This window comes from Oncorhynchus keta, chromosome 19, assembly GCF_023373465.1.
Source record: "Oncorhynchus keta strain PuntledgeMale-10-30-2019 chromosome 19, Oket_V2, whole genome shotgun sequence".
NCBI lineage: Eukaryota > Metazoa > Chordata > Actinopteri > Salmoniformes > Salmonidae > Oncorhynchus > Oncorhynchus keta.
Genome location: NC_068439.1, coordinates 51,514,702 through 51,534,888, shown reverse-complemented (window position 1 = coordinate 51,534,888; position 20,187 = coordinate 51,514,702). Strand labels below are relative to the sequence as shown.

General features: G+C 44.3%; 1 protein-coding gene across 1 annotated transcript in view; it reads right to left on the bottom strand.

The window, feature by feature from the left end:
• Positions 1 to 19,671, bottom strand: part of LOC118398442 (synaptosomal-associated protein 25-A) — a 36,935-nt gene extending 17,264 nt beyond the window's left edge. Inside the window, exon 1 of the mRNA XM_035793769.2 lies at positions 19,419 to 19,671. The gene's annotated coding sequence lies outside the window, so the exon portion shown is untranslated. The remainder of the gene's footprint in view (positions 1 to 19,418) is intronic.
• Between the last annotated feature and the right edge of the window lie 516 nt (positions 19,672 to 20,187).

Sequence of the window (20,187 nt, the reverse complement as noted above, 5' to 3'; positions counted from 1 at the left end):
CTAGGCTTAAAAATCCTTTTTCAACCTGTCTCTTCCCCTTCATCTACACTGATTGAAGTGGATTTAATAAGGGATCATAGCTTTCACCTGGATTCATCTGGTCAGTCTATGTCATGAAAAAACCTAATGTTTTGTTCATTCAGTTTTGTGCTTCAGTGCACTGTTAGTGTGGATATATCAGTCTTTTTGGGAAGGGTGCTACATCATGGATTTTTATGAGATGTGTTTTTGCCCAATGTCACAGTAATTTAATTTAATTTTGTTAAGAGATTTTATCAAGGTTTAACATGAATGATTAAATAATTCTACTCAGAAACGTAACCATTTGGGATTAAAGGTTATGTAGCATGGATAAGGGGTAATTGGAAATGAAAACCATTGTGGAAGAAGCAATGTATGTGTGTGTCTAAAGTAAGCAAAGAGAATCATTAACCTATGTTTGAACCAACTAAGCTATAACTCTGTGGCGATAAAATAAGACAGCGCGAGCCCCTCCAGGTTTTCCTTATCTGGAACTGTCTGCTAAGTGGTAATAGACTGTGGTGAGACTTCAGGAGTTAATCCAGGTATAGTGTGTCAGGTATGTGCGCTAGTGAGTTGGAATGAACTTTTGAACCTGCTTTGTCCTGGTCGAGAAGGAGGAGAGACATTTTAAAACCTATGACGTCATATGTGATATATAAGCTGTTGTACATGGTTCTATGAGCAGCGCTCTCGAGAATAAATGCTATTGGCTATTTTTGGTAGACTGGTCTCTGTCTATTTTATGCAAATAAGGATCTTACAAATTCTTAGAAACAGACAGAGTGATTTTAATGGAATTGAACACACATCGGAATTGTTAAATTATTTTGACAGAATCTACCCAGTTTCTTCCCCCCCAAAACAAATATTTTTGTTTGATCTCATAAGCATTATTTTCTTGGATCTCAAGTGAATAAACGGCAGTCTCTTTCCAGCTGCAGTTAGAACCCAGTATAATAGAGGATGAGTGACTACAACAGTGTTTGATCCACTCAATGAAAGGGAAGCAGAGCCATTGATGTTTGTAGAAGCATGGCAGTCTAGCACACCAGACGTAAATGTTCTGCTGCAAGCCCGTGCCATGTTCTCCTGTAGACAAGCGTCATGAGAGTTTCAATCACACACCAGACAGGGGTTTGATCCTTCCTCGGCAGCAACGACCCACACTCACTAAGGGAATGACGACATTAATTGATTAACTTGCTCGAGCTCAGTTGGTAGAGCATGGCTCCTGAAACGCCAGAATAGTGAGTTTGATTCCCGGCACCACCCATAGGTTACAAATGTTTGCATACATGACTGTTAGTCACTTTGGATAAAAGTCTGTAAAATTGCATATACTATCATAATAATACAAAAGAAGTGCAATCATAATGGTATAATGCTGGCTTGCCTCTGTGGGATGCAGGGTGGGATGCAGGGTGGTCCCTGGATGAGGGACCAGATGGTGTTGGAGGGCCAGCTGGGGGCACTCTTCCCTCTGGTCTCGTGAGATCCCAGGGCATTGAAGGGGACATTGCCCTGCGACGCATGCCAAAATCTTTGTAAACCTCAAATACACTACAATTTTAAAATGTCCTGCATTGCAGGAAAGCTCTCCCGCTACACGGTGATCACATTAAGATCATACATCTGTAGCTGATGTGTGGTGAGCTTTCTGGCACAAAATGGTCGGCGTGCATCACACAGGTGGGTGCCAGACATTGGCGGTGGATGATGTGAGTTTCCCCCTACTTTGTAAAGCACTATATACTGTAAATCCAATCAAGTATGCCACAACATATACAAGGTAGGTACTTAATTTGAAACAGTTTGCTCCAGCAGGAAAATAATCCTGCACCAACAGGACATTTTTCACAAGGGACAATCAAGTCTGAAACTTCAAAGGGAAATTCACAAAATTCAGAAACCTTTTTAAAGGTCGAATGAAGCAATTTTGATCTCAATATCAAATAATTTATGGGTAGCAATTAAATACCTTTACTGTGATTGTTGGTCAAAAATCATTAAAAAAAAACACATTCTTAGCAAAAAGCAATTTCTCAAGGAAAGATGTTACTAAGACTGTCTGGGAGTGGTCTGAGTGTGGAGGGGAAAACGGAAAACTAGCTGGTATTGGCAGAGAGGCTTGGAACTCTCTTGGTCTATTAGCTAATTCACACCCTGGTGATGTCACCAGGCAGTCCAAAATTTCATCTGACCAAAACGGGCTAAAATGTCCAGCAGTCTTTTTTAAAACAGCTCTTACACTAAATGGGCATTACTATAATTTGTACTATTTAAAAGTATTATTCCAAACTCATAGGGTGGAAATATCTATATAAAACTCAGGTTTTTGACATCACTGTCACACACACGTTTTACATTTCATGAATTGTAGAAAAGTTATCCTGCAACAGGGTGATCAAATTAAGATTCTACGTCTGTACCCTTCACAGGTTCCGTTGATTTCTATAATATATAATCTCCTCAAGGGTAACCTAACAACATTAAAATATTCAATGTTAAAGTTATGTGTATTACTGTGCAATATTGTGTGCCAGAGAGTGTATCATTGTTTGTGACTAAGGAGTGAGAAGGACATCCACAGATGTAGGATCGTAATTTGAGACAGTTTGCTACAGCAGGAAAATAATTCTACAGCAACAGGAAATGTGAATTATTATGTGGATTATAATTAATTGACATTTTGTAGGAGTTGATACATTTTCCATTAAGGAAAATCAAGTCTTTCATTTTGAAGTGGAAATGACAATCTTTAGAAGCCTTTTTAAAATTCAAATACACTGCTGTACAGGACTACTTTCTTATGTCAATCTCACTGGCACCTACAGTTTAAAAAAGTGTTGATAAGGGACAGAATGCGTCAAACTATCATATAGTTGCCATACACTCTTACGGAATTTCCACTTAGGTGAGGATATTAGAAATTTTGTCAAAGCCAACTGGATGACAACTTTACATTTTCCTACATAACATACAGTGCCAGTCAAAAGTTTGGACATACCGACTCATTCAAAGGATTTTCTTTACTTTTACTATTTTCTACTTTGTAAAATAATAGTGAAGAAATCAAAACTCTGAAAAAACACATATGTAATAACCAGAAAAGTGTGAAACAAATTGTTAAACAGATTCTTCAAAGTAGCCACCCTTTGCCTTGATGACAGCTTTGCACACTCTTGGAATTCTCTCAACCAGCTTCATGAGGTAGTCACCTGGAATGCATTTCAATTAACAGTTGTGCCTTGTTGAAAGTAAATTTGTGGAATTTCTTTCCTTAGTGCGTTTGAGCCAATCAGTTCTGTTGTGACAAGGTAGGGTTGATATACAAGATATCCCTATTTGGTAAAAGACCAAGTCCATATTATGTCAAGAACAGTTCAAATAAGCAAAGAGAAACAACAGTCCATCATTACTTTAAGACATGAAGGTCAGTCAAAATTTCAAGAAATTGTAAAGTTTTTTCAAGTGCAGATGAAAAAAACATCAAGCACAATGATGAAGCTGGCTCTCATGAGGACTGCCACAGGAAAGGAAGACCCAGAGTTGCCTCTGCAGTGGATACGTTCATTAGAGTTAACTGCACCTCAGATTGCAGCCCGTTCAGAGGAGTGTGTGAATCAGGCCTTCATGGTCAAATTGCTGCAAAGAAACCACTACTAAAGGACACCAATAATAATAAGAGACTTGCTTGGACCAAGAAACACAAGCAAATCAAATCAAATTTTATTTGTCACATACACATGATTAGCAGATGTTAATGCGAGTGTAGCGAAATGCTTGTGCTTCTAGTCCCGACAATGCAGTGATAACCAACAAGTAATCTAACTAACAATTCCAAAACTACTGTCTTATACACAGTGTAAGGGGATAAAGAATATGTACATAAGGATATATGAATGAGTGATGGTACAGAGCAGCATACAGTAGATGGTATCGAGTACAGTATATACATATGAGATGAGTATGTAGACAAAGTAAACAAAGTGGCATAGTTAAAGTGGCTAGTGATACATGTATTACATAAGGATGCAGTCGATGATGTAGAGAAACAGTATAGTATATACGTATGCATATGAGATGAATAATGTAGGGTAAGTAACATTATATACGGTAGCATTGTTTAAAGTGGCTAGTGATATATTTACATAATTTCCCATCAATTCCCATTATTAAAGTGGCTGGAGTTGGGTCAGTGTCAATGACAGTGTGTTGGCAGCAGCCACTCAATGTTAGTGGTGGCTGTTTAACAGTCTGATGGCCTTGAGATAGAAGCTGTTTTTCAGTCTCTCGGTCCCAGCTTTGATGCACCTGTACTGACCTCGCCTTCTGGATGATAGCGGGGTGAACAGGCAGTGGTTCGGGTGGTTGATGTCCTTGATGATCTTTATGGCCTTCCTGTGACATTGGGTGCTATAGGTGTCATGGAGGGCAGACCGCACAACACTCTGGAGAGCCTTGTGGTTGAGGGCGGTGCAGTTGCCGTACCAGGCTGTGATACAGCCCGACAGGATGCTCTCGACTGTGCATCTGTAAAAGTCAGTCGTGGTTTTGGGCGACAAGCCACATTTCTTCAGCCTCCTGAGGTTGAAGAGGCGCTGTTTCCTTCCTTCACCACCTGGGGGCGGCCCGTCAGAAAGTCCAGGACCCAATTGCACAGGGAGGGGTTGAGACTCAGGGCCTCCAGCTTGATGATGAGCTTGGAGGGAGGGTACTATGGTGTTGAATGCTGAGCTGTAATTATTCTACTTGTCCAGATTGGATAGGGCAGTGTGCAGTGTGATGGCGATTGCATCGTCTGTGGACCTGTTCGGGCGGTATGCAAACGGAAGTGGGTCTAGGGTGGCCAGTAAGGTGGAGGTGATATTATCCTTGACTAGTCTCTCAAAGCACTTCATGATGACAGAAGTGAGTGCTACGGGGCGGTAGTCATTTTGTTCAGTTATCTTTACCTTCTTGGTCACAGGAACAATGGTGGCCATCTTGAAGCATGTGGGGACAGCAGACTGGGATAAGGAGCGATTGAATATGTCCGTAAACATATTCAATGGTCTGAGCATGCTCTGAGGACGCGGCTTGGGTTGCAGTCTGGGCCAGCAGCCCTGAGGGTTAACATGTTTAAATGTTTTACTCATGTCGGCCACAGAGAAGGGGGGCAGTCCTTGTCAGCAGGTCTTGACGGTGGCATTGTATTATCCTCAAAGCGGGCTGGAAGCGTGACGTCGGTATCCATGACGTGGCTGGTTTCTTTTGTAGCCCGTGATTTCCTGAAGATCCTGCCACGTGTCTGAGCCGTTGAATTGCGACTCCACTTTGTCCCTGTACTGGCATTTCACTTGTTTGATTGCCTTGCGGAGGGAATAACTACACTGTTTATATTCAGCCATATTCCCAGACCTCTTTCCATGGTTAAATGCGGTGGTTCGCGCTTTCAGTTTTGCGCGAATGACGCCATCCATCCACAGTTTCTGGTTAGGGTAGGTTTTGATAGTCACATTGGGTACAACATCTCCAATGCACTTCCTTATATACTCACTCACTGAGTCAGCGTATAGATCGATGTTGTTCTCTGAGGCTGACTGGAACGTATCCCAGTCCGTGTGATCAAAACAATCTTGAAGCGTGGATTCTGATTGGTCAGACCAGCTTTGAATGGTTCTAGTCACTGGTACATCCAGTTTGAGTTTCTGCCTATAAGACAGAAGGAGCCAGATGGCTTCGTAGTCGGATTTGCCGAAGGGAGGGCGGGGGAGAGCTTTGTATGCATTGCAGAAGTTAGAGTAGCAGTGATCGAGTGTATTACCTCCGCGCACAGTGCAATCAATATGCTGATTTTAGGTAGCCTTGTTCTCAAATGTGCTTTGTTAAAATCCCCAGCTACAATAAATGCATCCTTAGGATATATTGTTTCCCGTTTACATAGAGTCCAGTGAAGTTCCTTGAGGGCCGTCTTGGTGTCTGCTTGATGGGGAATGTACACAGCTGTGACAATAACTGACGAGAATTCTCTTGGTAGGTAAAATGGCCAACATTTGATTGTAAAGAATTCTAGGTTGGGTAAGCAGAAGGACTTGAGTTCCTGTATGTTGTTATGAATAAACCATGAGTCATTAATCATGAAGCATACAACCCCACCCTTCTTCTTCCCAGAGAGGTGTTTATCTCTGTCGGCGAGATTCATGGAGAAGCCCAGTGGCTGAACTGATTCTGACACCATTTCCCGAGAGAACCATGTTTCCGTGAAACAGAGAATGTTACTATCTCTGATGTCTCTCTGGAAGGCAATCCTTGCTCAAATTTCATCTACCTTGTTGTCAAGAGACTGGACATTGGCGACTAGTATACTTGGGAGCGGTGGGCGATGTGCACGTTTACGGAGCCTGACCAGGAATCCGCTCCGTCTGCCCCTTCTGCAACGCCGTTGTTTTGGGTCGGCTTCTGGGATGAAATCCATTGTCATGGGTGGTGGTCCAAACAGATGATCCACTTTGGGAAAGTCGTAATCTTTGTCGTAATGTTGGTAAGTTGACATCGCTCTTATATCCAATAGTTCTTCCCGGCTGTATGTAATAACACTTGACATTCCCTGGGGTAACAATGTAAGAAATAATACATTTAGAAAAAAATACTGCATTGTTTCCTAAGGACTCAAAGCGAAGTGACCATCTCTGTCGGCCCCATGTTTATTTTTATATATATATTTTTTTAAACATGCATGAGAGCATCAGCTGTTCCGGATGACTGTGTGATCACGCTCTCCGTAGCCGATGTGAGTAAGACCTTTCAATAGGTCAACATTACCAGGATTACACAGATTACCAGGATGTGTACTCCGTGCATGCGCTGATCAAGTGTCTTCACTGACATTTTCAACCTCTCCCTGTCTGAGTCAGTAATACCATCATGTTTCAAGCAGACCACTACAGTCCCTGTGCCCAGGAACACTAAGGTGGTAACCTGCCTAAATAACTACTGACCCGTAGCACTCACGTCTGTAGCAATGAAGTGCTTTGAAAGGCTGTTCATGGCTCACATCAACACCATTATCCCAGAAACCTTAGACCCACTCCAATTTGCATGCCGCCCCAACAGATGCACAGATGATGCAATATTTATTGCACTCCACCATGCCCTTTCACAACTGGTCAAAAGGAACACCTATGTGAGAATGCTATTCCTTGACTACTGCTCAGTGTTCCACACTATAGTGCCCTCAAAGCTCATCACTAGGCTAATGACCCTGGGACTAAACACCTCCCTCTGCAACTGGATCCTAGACTTCCTGATGGACCGCCCCCAGGTGGTAAGGGTAGGTAACCAAACATGCGCCACGCTGATCCTCAACACTGGGGGACCCTCGGGGGTCCGTGCTCAGTCTCGTCCTGTACTCCCTGTTCACTCATGACTACATGGCCAGGCATGAAGTTTTCCGATGACACAACAGTGGTAGGCCTGATCACTGATAACGACGAGACAGCCTATAGGGAGGAGGTCAGAGGACTGGCCATGTGGTGCCAAGACAACAACCTCTCCCTCAACATGATCAAGACAAATTAGATGATTGTGGACTACAGGAAAAGGAGGACCGAGCACGCCCCCATTCTCATCGACGGGACTGTAGTGGAGCAGGTTGAGAGTTTCAAGTTCCTTGGTGTCCACATCCCCAACAAACTAACATGGCACACCAAGACAGTCGTGAAGAGGACACGACAAAACCTATTCCCCATCAGGAGACTGAAAAGATTTGGCATGGGTCCTCAGATCCTCAAAAGGTTCTACAGCTGCACAATCTAGTATAGCAACTGCTCGGCCTTCTGACCACAAGGCACTACAAAGGTTAGTGAGTACGGCCCAGTACCATCACTGGGGCCAAGCTTCCTGCTATCCAGGACCTCTATACCAGGTTTGTATTCGACGCATGTGACAAATAAGATTTGATTTAGATTTGATATAAAAGGCACCCTTCAAAGAATATACAGCTGAGCTACAGTCAGCGGGCTATAATCACTGCAGGTCCTGTAATGAAAAATATGGAGATGCCTTCATTCACATTACCCACACGTTCCCCTTTGAGGTTGTAATTTTTCATGCCTTGTCCAATCACAGAGTGCTTATAGAACGCTCTCCACACCATCACCTCTACCCCCGTCGGCTGTCTTTTGCTCATGTGCCTGCAAATGATCTGGCCTGGAAAACCTAAAACGGCTGTACCTGTATTCATCAAATAAAACCCCTGCATGCTGCTACCCAGTCACAAACACATCAAAATGGACGAAGGGATGAGAATACCATGGAGGTGCTTAACATTCCTCAGGGATGCATTCCGTGCCATTCCCTGATCCATGTCATTCATTCAGTTGGCAGCAGCTATGTGGCAGACTCAAGCACTCAGACCAGACAAATGTTCAGTTTAAACTGGCATTCCCTAACCTGCAGACAAACTGGCTCATGGTCTGTTCTGATAATAGACCAAATCATTGTTCTTCTTCAACAGTTAAAGAGAGAATAGCTCTTTGTCTCTGTGCGTGTGTGTGCGTGTGCGTGTGCGTGTGCGTGTGCGTGTGCGTGTGCGTGTGTGTGTGTGTGTGTGTGTGTGTGTGTGTGTGTGTGTGTGTGTGTGTGTGTGTGTGTGCGTGCGAGCGTGCGTGCGTGCGTGCGTGCGTCCGTGCGTACGCGTGTGGATGTTTGCATGCTCACAATAACCGTTTGTCTGCAACGGCTGCCATTTTGTCTTATTCCTCCAGTTAGTCTGTCTTTGCTCAATCTTTTACCACACACAGTATCCACCATAACAAAAATAGAATGTCATCATGTTTTGGTCACTGAGAAAAAAGTACATGGTTAGCTAGTTGGCTACAGCAGGTTCTACCATTTCACAATAGCCTCTAATCACTAGTTATTATTTCTAAACAAAATACCTTTTTGGGTGGATTCTTGTTGTTTGGTTTACTGTTTGAACAGTGGCTGAGATTATATTTGGGAATCAATGAAAAATATTCTACTTTGATGAATAGCCTATAGATCAGATCAAGGAACCAAGTGACAACACTGCCTCTATGGCTGCGGAAGGAATGATATTGGATGTCTACATTTTCACGTAGTCAAAAAGTATATCAGAGTATGTCAGAGCATGTTACAAGGGGCCGCCCCTTTTGTGATGAAAAGCCCCAGGACACATTTATTAACCTGTTTTGACGAGCAATCCCGTATCCGGGAGCGTAATTATAGCCTCAAGCTCATTACCATAACGCAACGTTAACTATTCATGAAAATCGCAAATGAAATTAAATAAATATATTGGCTCACAAGCTTAGCCTCTCAGATTTTCAAAAAATGCTTTTCAACCATAGCTACACAAGCATTTGTGTAAGAGTATTGATAGCTAGCATAGCATTAAGCCTAGCATTCAGCAGGCAACATTTTCACAAAAACAAGAAAAGCATTCAAATAAAATAATTTACCTTTGAAGAACTTCGGATGTTTTCAATGAGGAGACTCTCAGTTAGATAGCAAATGTTCAGTTTTTCCAAAAATATTATTTGTGTTGGAGAAATCGCTCTGTTTTGTTCATCACGTTTGGCTAAGAAAAAAACCCGAAAATTCAGTCATTACAACGCAAACTTTTTTCCAAATTAACTCCATAATATCGACAGAAACATGGCAAACGTTGTTTAGAATCAATCCTCAAGGTGTTTTTCACATATCTATTCGATGATAAGTCACTCGTGGCAGTTTGGTTTCTCCTCTGTTCAAAATGGAAAAATGCACGCACCTGGAGATTACGCAATAGTTTTGACGGAGGACACCGAGCGGACACCTGGTAAATGTAGTCTCTTATGGTCAATTTTCCAATGGTAAACAAACACCTTGGGGAAAAGACAGAACGTGTAGGCTCATTCCTTGCGCATTCACAGCCATATAAGGAGACATTGGAACACAGCGCCTCAAATCTGGCTCACTTCCTGTATGAAATAAACAATGATTTATTTAAGATTGACTTAGAGTGTCATGTTTTGTCTTATATTGTCTTGTCATTATGCTTTCCCTTCTGTTCGTTTCCCCCTGCTGGTCTTATTAGGTTCGTTCCCTTTTTCTCTCTCCCTCCCTCTCTCTCCTCTCTCTATCGTTCCGTTCCTGCTCCCAGCTGTTCCTATTCCCCTAATCAATCATTTAGTCTTCCCACACCTGTTCCTTATCTTTTCCCCTGATTAGAGTCCCTATTTCTCCCCTTGTTTTCCGTTCCTGTCCTGTCGGATCCTTGTCTATTGTTCACCGTGCTGTGTCTGTGTATCGCCCTGTCGTGTCGTGTTTCCCTCAGATGCTGCGTGGTGAGCAGGTGTCTGAGTCCGCTACGGTCGGTGCCTTCCCGAGGCAACCTACAGTTAATGGTCGAGTCTCCAGTCTGTCCTCGTCACTACGAGTGGAATTAAGTTTTTTTATGTTTTGTTTTCTGCTCTGATTGTCCAGGAGTAGTGCTCTTATCCTTTACTGGAATAAAGACTCTGTTTTCGCCAAGTCGCTTTTGGGTCCTCATTCATCTGCATAACAGAAGGATCCGACCACGAATGGACCCAGCGACTACGGATTCTCGTAACACTGCCGTCGAGATCCAGGGAGCCATGCTCGGCAGACACGAGCAGGAATTGTCTGCTGCTCGTCATGCCATTGAGACCCTGGCCGCTCAGGTTTCCGACCTCTCTGGACAGTTCCAGAGTCTTCGTCTCGTGCCACCTGCTACTTCCTGGTCAGCCGAGTCTCCGGAACCTAGGGTTAATAACCCACCTTGTTACTCCGGGCAGCCCACTGAGTGCCGCTCTTTTCTCACCCAGTGTGATATTGTGTTCTCTCTCCAACCCAACACATACTCAAGAGAGAGAGCTCGGGTTGCTTACGTCATATCACTCCTTACTGGCCGGGCTCGAGAGTGGGGCACAGCTATCTGGGAGGCAAGGGCTGATTGTTCTAACAATTACCTGAGCTTTAAAGAGGAGATGATACGGGTTTTTGATCGTTCAGTTTTTGGTAGGGAGGCTTCTAGGGCCCTGGCTTCCCTATGTCAAGGTGATCGATCCATAACGGATTACTCTATAGAGTTTCGCACTCTTGCTGCCTCAAGTGACTGGAACGAGCCGGCGCTGCTCGCTCGTTTTCTGGAGGGACTCCACGCAGAGGTTAAGGATGAGATTCTCTCCCGGGAGGTTCCTTCCAGTGTGGACTCTTTGATTGCACTCGCCATCCGCATAGAACGACGGGTAGATCTTCGTCACCGAGCTCGTGGAAGAGAGCGCGCGTTAACGGTGTTTCCCCTCTCCGCATCGCAACCATCTCCTCCCTCCGGCTCAGAGACTGAGCCCATGCAGCTGGGAGGTATTCGCATCTCGACTAAAGAGAGGGAACGGAGGATTACCAACCGCCTGTGCCTCTATTGCGGACTTGCTGGACATTTTGTCAATTCATGTCCAGTAAAAGCCAGAGCTCATCAGTAAGCGGAGGGCTACTGGTGAGCGCTACTACTCAGGTCTCTCCATCAAGATCCTGTACTACTATGTCGGTCCATCTACGCTGGACCGGTTCGGGTGCTACATGCAGTGCCTTGATAGACTCTGGGGCTGAGGGTTGTTTTATGGACGAAGCATGGGCTCGGAAACATGACATTCCTCTCAGACAGTTAGGGAAGCCTACGCCCATGTTCGCCTTAGATGGTAGTCATCTCCCCAGTATCAGATATGAGACACTACCTTTAACCCTCACAGTATCTGGTAACCACAGTGAGACTATTTCCTTTTTGATTTTTCGTTCACCTTTTACACCTGTTGTTTTGGGTCATCCCTGGCTAGTATGTCATAATCCTTCTATAAATTGGTCTAGTAATTCTATCCTATCCTGGAACGTTTCTTGTCATGTGAAGTGTTTAATGTCTGCTATCCCTCCTGTTTCTTCTGTCCCCTCTTCTCAGGAGGAACCTGGTGATTTGACAGGAGTGCCGGAGGAATATCATGATCTGCGCACGGTCTTCAGTCGGTCCAGAGCCAACTCCCTTCCTCCTCACCGGTCGTATGATTGTAGTATTGATCTCCTTCCGGGGACCACTCCTCCTCGGGGTAGACTATACTCTCTGTCGGCTCCCGAACGTAAGGCTCTCGAGGATTATTTGTCTGTGTCTCTTGACGCCGGCACCGTAGTGCCTTCTTCCTCTCCTGCCGGGGCGGGGTTTTTTTTTTAAGAAGAAGGACGGTACTCTGCGCCCCTGCGTGGGTTATCGAGGGCTGAATGACATAACGGTTAAGAATCGTTATCCGCTTCCCCTTATGTCATCAGCCTTCGAGATTCTGCAGGGAGCCAGGTTCTTTACTAAGTTGGACCTTCGTAATGCTTACCATCTCGTGCGCATCAGAGAGGGAGACGAGTGGAAAACGGCGTTTAACACTCCGTTAGGGCATTTTGAGTACCGGGTTCTGCCGTTTGGTCTCGCTAATGCTCCAGCTGTTTTTCAGGCATTAGTTAATGATGTACTGAGAGACATGCTGAACATCTTTGTTTTTGTCTACCTTGACGACATCCTGATTTTTTCACCGTCACTCGAGATTCATGTTCAGCACGTTCGACGTGTACTCCAGCGCCTTTTAGAGAATTGTCTCTACGTGAAGGCTGAGAAGTGCGCCTTTCATGTCTCCTCCGTCACTTTTCTCGGTTCTGTTATTTCCGCTGAAGGCATTCAGATGGATCCCGCTAAGGTCCAGGCTGTCAGTGATTGGCCCGTTCAAGGTCACGTGTCGAGTTGCAGCGCTTTCTAGGTTTCGCTAATTTCTATCGGCGTTTCATTCGTAATTTCGGTCAAGTTGCTGCCCCTCTCACAGCTCTTACTTCTGTCAAGACGTGCTTTAAGTGGTCCGGTTCCGCCCAGGGAGCTTTTGATCTCCTCAAGAAGCGTTTTACGTCCGCTCCTATCCTCGTTACTCCTGACGTCACTAAACAATTCATTGTCGAGGTTGACGCTTCAGAGGTGGGCGTGGGAGCCATTCTATCCCAGCGCTTCCAGTCTGACGATAAGGTTCATCCTTGCGCTTATTTTTCTCATCGCCTGTCGCCATCGGAACGTAACTATGATGTGGGTAACCGCGAACTGCTCGCCATCCGCTTAGCCCTAGGCGAATGGCGACAGTGGTTGGAGGGGCGACCGTTCCTTTTTCGTTTGGACTGACCATAAGAACCTTGAGTACATCCGTTCTGCCAAACGACTTAATGCACGTCAAGCTCGTTGGGCGTTGTTTTTCGCTCGTTTCGAGTTTGTGATTTCTTATCGCCCGGGTAGTAAGAACACCAAGCCTGATGCCTTATCCCGTCTCTTTAGTTCTTCTGTGGCTTCTACTGATCCCGAGGGGATTCTTCCTTATGGGCGTGTTGTCGGGTTGACAGTCTGGGGAATTGAGAGACAGGTTAAGCAAGCACTCACTCACACTGCGTCGCCGCGCTGTCCTAGTAACCTTCTTTTCGTTCCTGTTTCTACTCGTCTGGCTGTTCTTCAGTGGGCTCACTCTGCCAAGTTAGCTGGCCATCCCGGCGTTCGAGGTACTCTTGCTTCTATTCGCCAGCGCTTTTGGTGGCCTACTCAGGAGCGTGACACGCGCCGTTTCGTGGCTGCTTGTTCGGACTGCGCGCAGACTAAGTCAGGTAACTCTCCTCCTGCCGGTCGTCTCAGACCGCTTCCCATTCCTTCTCGACCATGGTCTCACATCGCCTTAGACTTCATTACCGGTCTGCCTTCGTCTGCGGGGAAGACTGTGATTCTTACGGTTGTCGATAGGTTCTCTAAGGCGGCACATTTCATTCCCCTCGCTAAGCTTCCTTCCGCTAAGGAGACGGCACAAATCATCATCGAGAATGTGTTCAGAATTCATGGCCTCCCGTTAGACGCCGTTTCAGACAGAGGTCCGCAATTCACGTCACAGTTTTGGAGGGAGTTCTGTCGTTTGATTGGTGCTTCCGTCAGTCTCTCTTCCGGTTTTCATCCCCAGTCTAACGGTCAAGCAGAAAGGGCCAATCAGACGATTGGTCGCATACTACGCAGCCTTTCTTTTAGAAACCCTGCGTCTTGGGCAGAACAGCTCCCCTGGGCAGAATACGCTCACAACTCGCTTCCTTCGTCTGCTACCGGGCTATCTCCGTTTCAGAGTAGCCTGGGTTACCAACCTCCTCTGTTCTCGTCCCAGCTCGCCGAGTCAGTGTTCCCTCCGCTCAGGCATTTGTCCAACGTTGTGAGCGCACCTGGAGGAGGGTGAGGTCTGCACTTTGCCGTTACAGGGCGCAGACTGTGAGCCGCCAATAAACGTAGGATTAAGAGTCCTAGGTATTGTCGCGGCCAGAGAGTGTGGCTTTCCACTCGTAACCTTCCCCTTACGACAGCTTCTCGTAAGTTGACTCCGCGGTTCATTGGTCCGTTCCGTGTCTCCCAGGTCGTCAATCCTGTCGCTGTGCGACTGCTTCTTCCGCGACATCTTCGTCGCGTCCATCCTGTCTTCCATGTCTCCTGTGTCAAGCCCTTTCTTCGCACCCCCGTTCGTCTTCCCTCCCCCCGTCCTTGTCGAGGGCGCACCTATTTACAAGGTACGTAGGATCATGGACATGCGTTCTCGGGGACGTGGTCACCAGTACTTAGTGGATTGGGAGGGTTACGGTCCTGAGGAGAGGAGTTGGGTTCCATCTCGGGACGTGCTGGACCGTTCGCTGATTGATGATTTCCTCCGTTGCCGCCAGGATTCCTCCTCGAGTGCGCCAGGAGGCGCTCGGTGAGTGGGGGGGTACTGTCATGTTTTGTCTTATATTGTCTTGTCATTATGCTTTCCCTTCTGTTCGTTTCCCCCTGCTGGTCTTATTAGGTTCGTTCCTTTTTTCTCTCTCCTTCCCTCTCTCTCCTCTCTCTATCGTTCCGTTCCTGCTCCCAGCTGTTCCCCATTCTCCTACTCACTCATTTAGTCTTTGCACACCTGTTCCCTATCTTGTCCTCTGATTAGAGTCCCTATTTCTCCCCTTGTTTTCCGTTTCTGTCCTGTCGGATCCTTGTATGATGTTCGCTGTGCTGTGTCTTGGTCTCGCCCTGTCGTGTCTTGTCTCCTTCAGATGCTGCGTGTGAGCAGGTGTCTGAGTCCGCTACGGTCGGTGCCTTCCCGAGGCAACCTACAGTTAATGGTCGAGTCTCCAGTCTGTCCTCGTCACTACGAGTGGAATTAAGTTTTTTTAATGTTTTGTTTTCTGCTCTGATTGTCCAGGAGTAGTGCTCTTATCCTTTACTGGAATAAAGACTCTGTTTTCGCCAAGTCGCTTTTGGGTCCTCATTCATCTGCATAACATAGAGTGTCCCTGTGTAAGAATTTCCACGCCAGGATGTGATATGATGTACTATTTTATCTTTAGCTCATTCAGTACAAACATAGTTGACTCTTTTATCTTTTGTTTTATATGTAATGTGGGTACTTTGGTGTGTTTGGACCCCAGGTAGAGTAGCTGCTGCCTTGGCTGCAGCTAATGGGGATCCCTAATAAATACAAACACAAATCTGTGGCCCTTTGCCAGGGCCATGAACTTAGAATAACCTCTGGTCCACTGGTCTCTGCTGGTCAGAACAGCACCAATAGAGATCTCATTATGGAGATACCATCACACACAGTCCCTCTGACATCGTTCGAACACGACGGAGACAGAAAAAGTGCTGCTGTACACCTGGAGGCCATGATGACTATTTTCTTTGTCAGAGAGATTAAACTGAAGCGTGATAACTTTATTCTTATATCCAATTAAAAAGCAGAGTCAAATTCACGATTATTCAAGGCTTTTTTTCCTTCATGCTTTCGAGCTTCCTCCAGGCTCTCAAATGCATGTCATATTCTGCACGTTATGGTGCCATGGCTCTTTCAATTGACAAGCACCATTGGCAATCAGTGTCAGTGGGGCACGTTTTGTGGGTATGTTTGGCAAAAAGCTTAAACGGACAATCTGCGGTTGCTACATCCATTTTTGTACTGGATATTAATGATCTGTTCTCATTGATTCTTGAAAAATATAACTTATAAATGCCTCATGAGCTTGGTTCAACTGTCATGCCCCACCAGAACCCAAAACACCAGCTTGTTTTAATTCCCCAATATGTAAACAAAGTAAATATAGACAAATGGTTAAAACTATCATTTTGATTTGATGGATGTCAGTCATTGCATCTATAGCTCTGTCTATGAATTTGAGAGTGGTTACATTTCTCCAGCCCATCCCTCAGTTTTTTTTACCGAAACAGGGTCGGAGGTCGGGTTGTATTATTGTTTCAACTGCTGACTGTAGCTTTAATGAATTCATCCAAGGTTGTAATCATATAGATTGTGATATAAGTAGAATGTTCTGAAATCGATTGACTTCCAAGTCACTTCTTGGCTAAATATCAATTTCAGTAGGCCTATAGTTGTTCAGGGGGAAATGAAATCCTGTCTGCAGTCAACTACTTATATCTGGAGGGTATATACTCAGAAAGAAAAACAGGGATAGCGACAAGTCAAACACGCACACGACGCACAGTTCAACGGATCTTTAAAAAACATTGATCTCCGAGGCATTGGTTTGATTCGAGAAATGTCAGCTCAGTAGACCAGACACAGACAGAGTGCAGCTTTATAGATTAGCAATAGGCTGTGCCTGGAAACAATCAACCACTGGTGATGATATATGAGTCTGTTTTTACTCGGGGGACAACCCCTATAGCGCCGCCCACACAGAGCGATGGAAGCAGCACGATGCAATATGGTATAGCGTAGCAGCCGTGCCAACCAAGAGCATGTCCTTTTGTTTGTCAGTTTAAGGCCCTCTCAACAACCCTTTCGATGACGGTTTTCTAGCATAACTATAGGTCTGCTACTAGCTTCTCAATGTTGATGCTCTCTGTCTCTCTATCGCTTTCTCTCTGATGTTATAACAAGAGACTGAACAGGGTCGAGCAGAGCGACAGGGGAGATGCGACAGTGGTCCAGCACGGAAATCTAAAAGCATTATCAGACATTTATGAGACAGTATTACCAGGTCCGACGTGTGAAGACGATCACCTGACCTACATAATTAATTTGCCCCCAAAAATGTCTGGTCAACAAGCAACAACTTTCCATTGAACCATGATGAAGAAAAGCCAGTGAGCAATAACTGCATTTTTGCCAATTCCACCACATGCTTCGTGCTGTCGACAATCTAAGGATCTCATGCTCATCTGTGGTTTGTTGTAGGGGAAGTGCATTGATAGACCAGCATAGATGTATGATATGGCGTGGATGAATGGGTGCTATTGAATGGGTGCTATAGGATGTCATAGTGCAGGTTTCACCACCGTCCTCCCATGCTCTTCTCGCCTCTAGCCTCCGCCCATCTAGACACATTATGCCTCACCACCACAATATGCAGCCTGGTCTCATAGGCTAGACGTAACATAGTAAATGTAAATCCAGGACACTCAAATTAGTATGATATGTTACATTTGGTATGGTTACGTAAGACAGATGGTTACTTAAGGCAAAAAACGAAAGTAAGGTTGTTGGTCGGGGTGGATGGGTTGGCATATAATGCAAATTTCGTATAGCAACGTTTCAACTACTTACAACTTTTTAGCTACTTTGCAACTACTTAGCATGTTAGCTAACCATTCCCCAAGCCCTAACCTTAACCATTTGATCTAACTCTGCCCCTAGCCCTAGCCTTAACCCCTTTAGCTAACCCTTCTCCAACCCTATCCTTAACCCTTTAACCCTAAACTAACCCCTAGCCTAGCTAACATTAGCCAGCTAGCTAATGTTAGCCACCTAGATAGGATTCGTAACATATCATACGTTTAGCAAATTTGTATGTTATAGCACATTTGCGAAATTAATAACATATTGTACATTTTACTAATTAACAGTGGTGGAAAAAGTACCTAATTGTCATACTTGAGTAAAAGTAAAGATGATTTAAAATACTACTTGAGTAAAAGTCTAAAAGTATTTGGTTTAAAATATACTTAAGTATCAAAAGTAAAAGTACAAATAATTTCAAATTGCTTACATTAAGCAAAACAGAACTTTTTGTTTTTGTTATTTACAGATAGCCAGGGGCACACTCCAACACGCAGACATAATTTACAAAAAAAAAGCATTTGTGTTTAGTAAGTCCACCAGATCAGAGGCAGTAGGGATGACCAGGGATGTTCTCTTGATAATAAGTGCCTGAATTGGACCATTTTCCTGTCCTGCTAAGCATTCAAAATGTAATGAGTACTTTTGGGTTTCAGGGAAATGTATGGAGAAAAAAATTACATTATTTTCATTAGGAATGTAGTGAAGTTAAAGTTAAAGTAGTCAAACATATATAAATAGTAAAGTAAAGTACAGATACCCCAAAAAACAATATATGTAGTACTTTCAAGTATTTTTACTTAAGTACTTTACACCACTGACAATTAGTAACCAATATACGAATTGTAATTCATAACATATCATACGAAATGGAGTGTCTCGGATTTACATACAGAATAATATGAAATGCTCCGAGACCAGTCTGCAGCATGGCATGGTAAGGATATGGCCATTTTGACACAATAAACTATGGACAGACGTGCACAATAGTGGCACATTCATGAAGTATGACAGTCTCCACCTTCCATCAAGACACAATGTATGGCGCAATTCACTATTGCCTAATGACAATCCCTAAATCAATCAAGGACCCCGTCTTTCACCCCCTAGGATGTGTTTCTCCCCAACTCTGTTAACTTTCTAGTACGTGTTCGGAGAGACAGAGAGAGTTTACTGTTAATTTGATTGTTTATTTCACTGTTGTTTATTTTCTAGTTCACTTGCTTTGGCAAAGTGAAATATATTTCCCATGCTAATAAAGCCCTTAAATTGAGAGAGAGAGAGAGAGAGAGAGAGAGAGAGAGAGAGAGAGAGAGAGAGAGAGAGAACAGCGAAGATGTCGTTGTCCAAGGTTCTGAAACACAGAAAACGCCCACACCTTACACATTAGCACACACAACATCCTTCATTTTCAACAATTGACTACGCGTGTAGATTTTACACGCACGGCACAGTGGTCATGTATTTCGAAAGGCGTGCCGCGTTTGCCTCTTTCTAATAACTATACACACAGCCTAGAACGGATAAATAGGCAATATTAAACACAAAGGCAACGAAAAAAAGTGTGTTAATCAAGTGCTGTTATCATACCGGATTTAACAATAAAAACCCATCCTTCGTTGTACTCAGTCGAACACGGCTTCACAATTCAAAACCTAATGCTTCATTCTGTAGTAAAAGTGTTTTGTGGGGATGAAAACTAAAATAAAGCCTTTGCGATAAAACAGAATAGAGAATTGTATACTTTTCTCCTACCTGTGCCCGTGGTCGGTGGCTTGCAGTCAGCAGGAGGAGCAGATGTCCGCAAATTTCAACAACTAACAGATATCAACCCCCGTTCTGTATGGACTGGATTGTCACAAAGGCAGTGCGCGTGGTTGACACCTCCTCATTTCTTCTTCAATGAAAAACAGCATCTCTGCAATGGTAAAAGATGTAGGATGCTTTTGACGTCAGCAGCTTTGAATCGATATCTGTCAAAAAGATCCACACTTCTGCAGGGTTGGAAATGGGAAGCTGCACGTGCACCGGAAACGGCTCAATGGAAATCGCCATGTATTTTTAGGCAAAACAAAAGCATGTGAATGTGTTCACAGTGTCAAATCGTGGTGTCACATCTCAGCCGTGGAGTCTAGACATTTTCTCCATCAAAACCAGTATTGTTTAGTATTACGTTTGTGGCTGTATCATGAGAAATAGATAACATAATAGATGTACACATGCTTGGCAGGAGGATGTTCTTGAGCATCCACTAAAACATGAGATTTAGTCCTATTGAAGCAAACTGCAGTGACACAATAACAGCACCATCTTTCGAGTGCTCTGAAATAGAATAGACTAGTGACTTACAACCAGCTTTACGTTAATTGATAGTCGTTAGGGACCATTCGAAAATTACTGGAAAGTGGGGGAGTCCAACTCGAGAGTTCATTTTTTTAAAGGCACCCCCCACCCCAATGTTATAAAAATATATTCACATGACCCTCCCCTTGTACTTAAAAAAATGACAATACCCTCCCTCCCC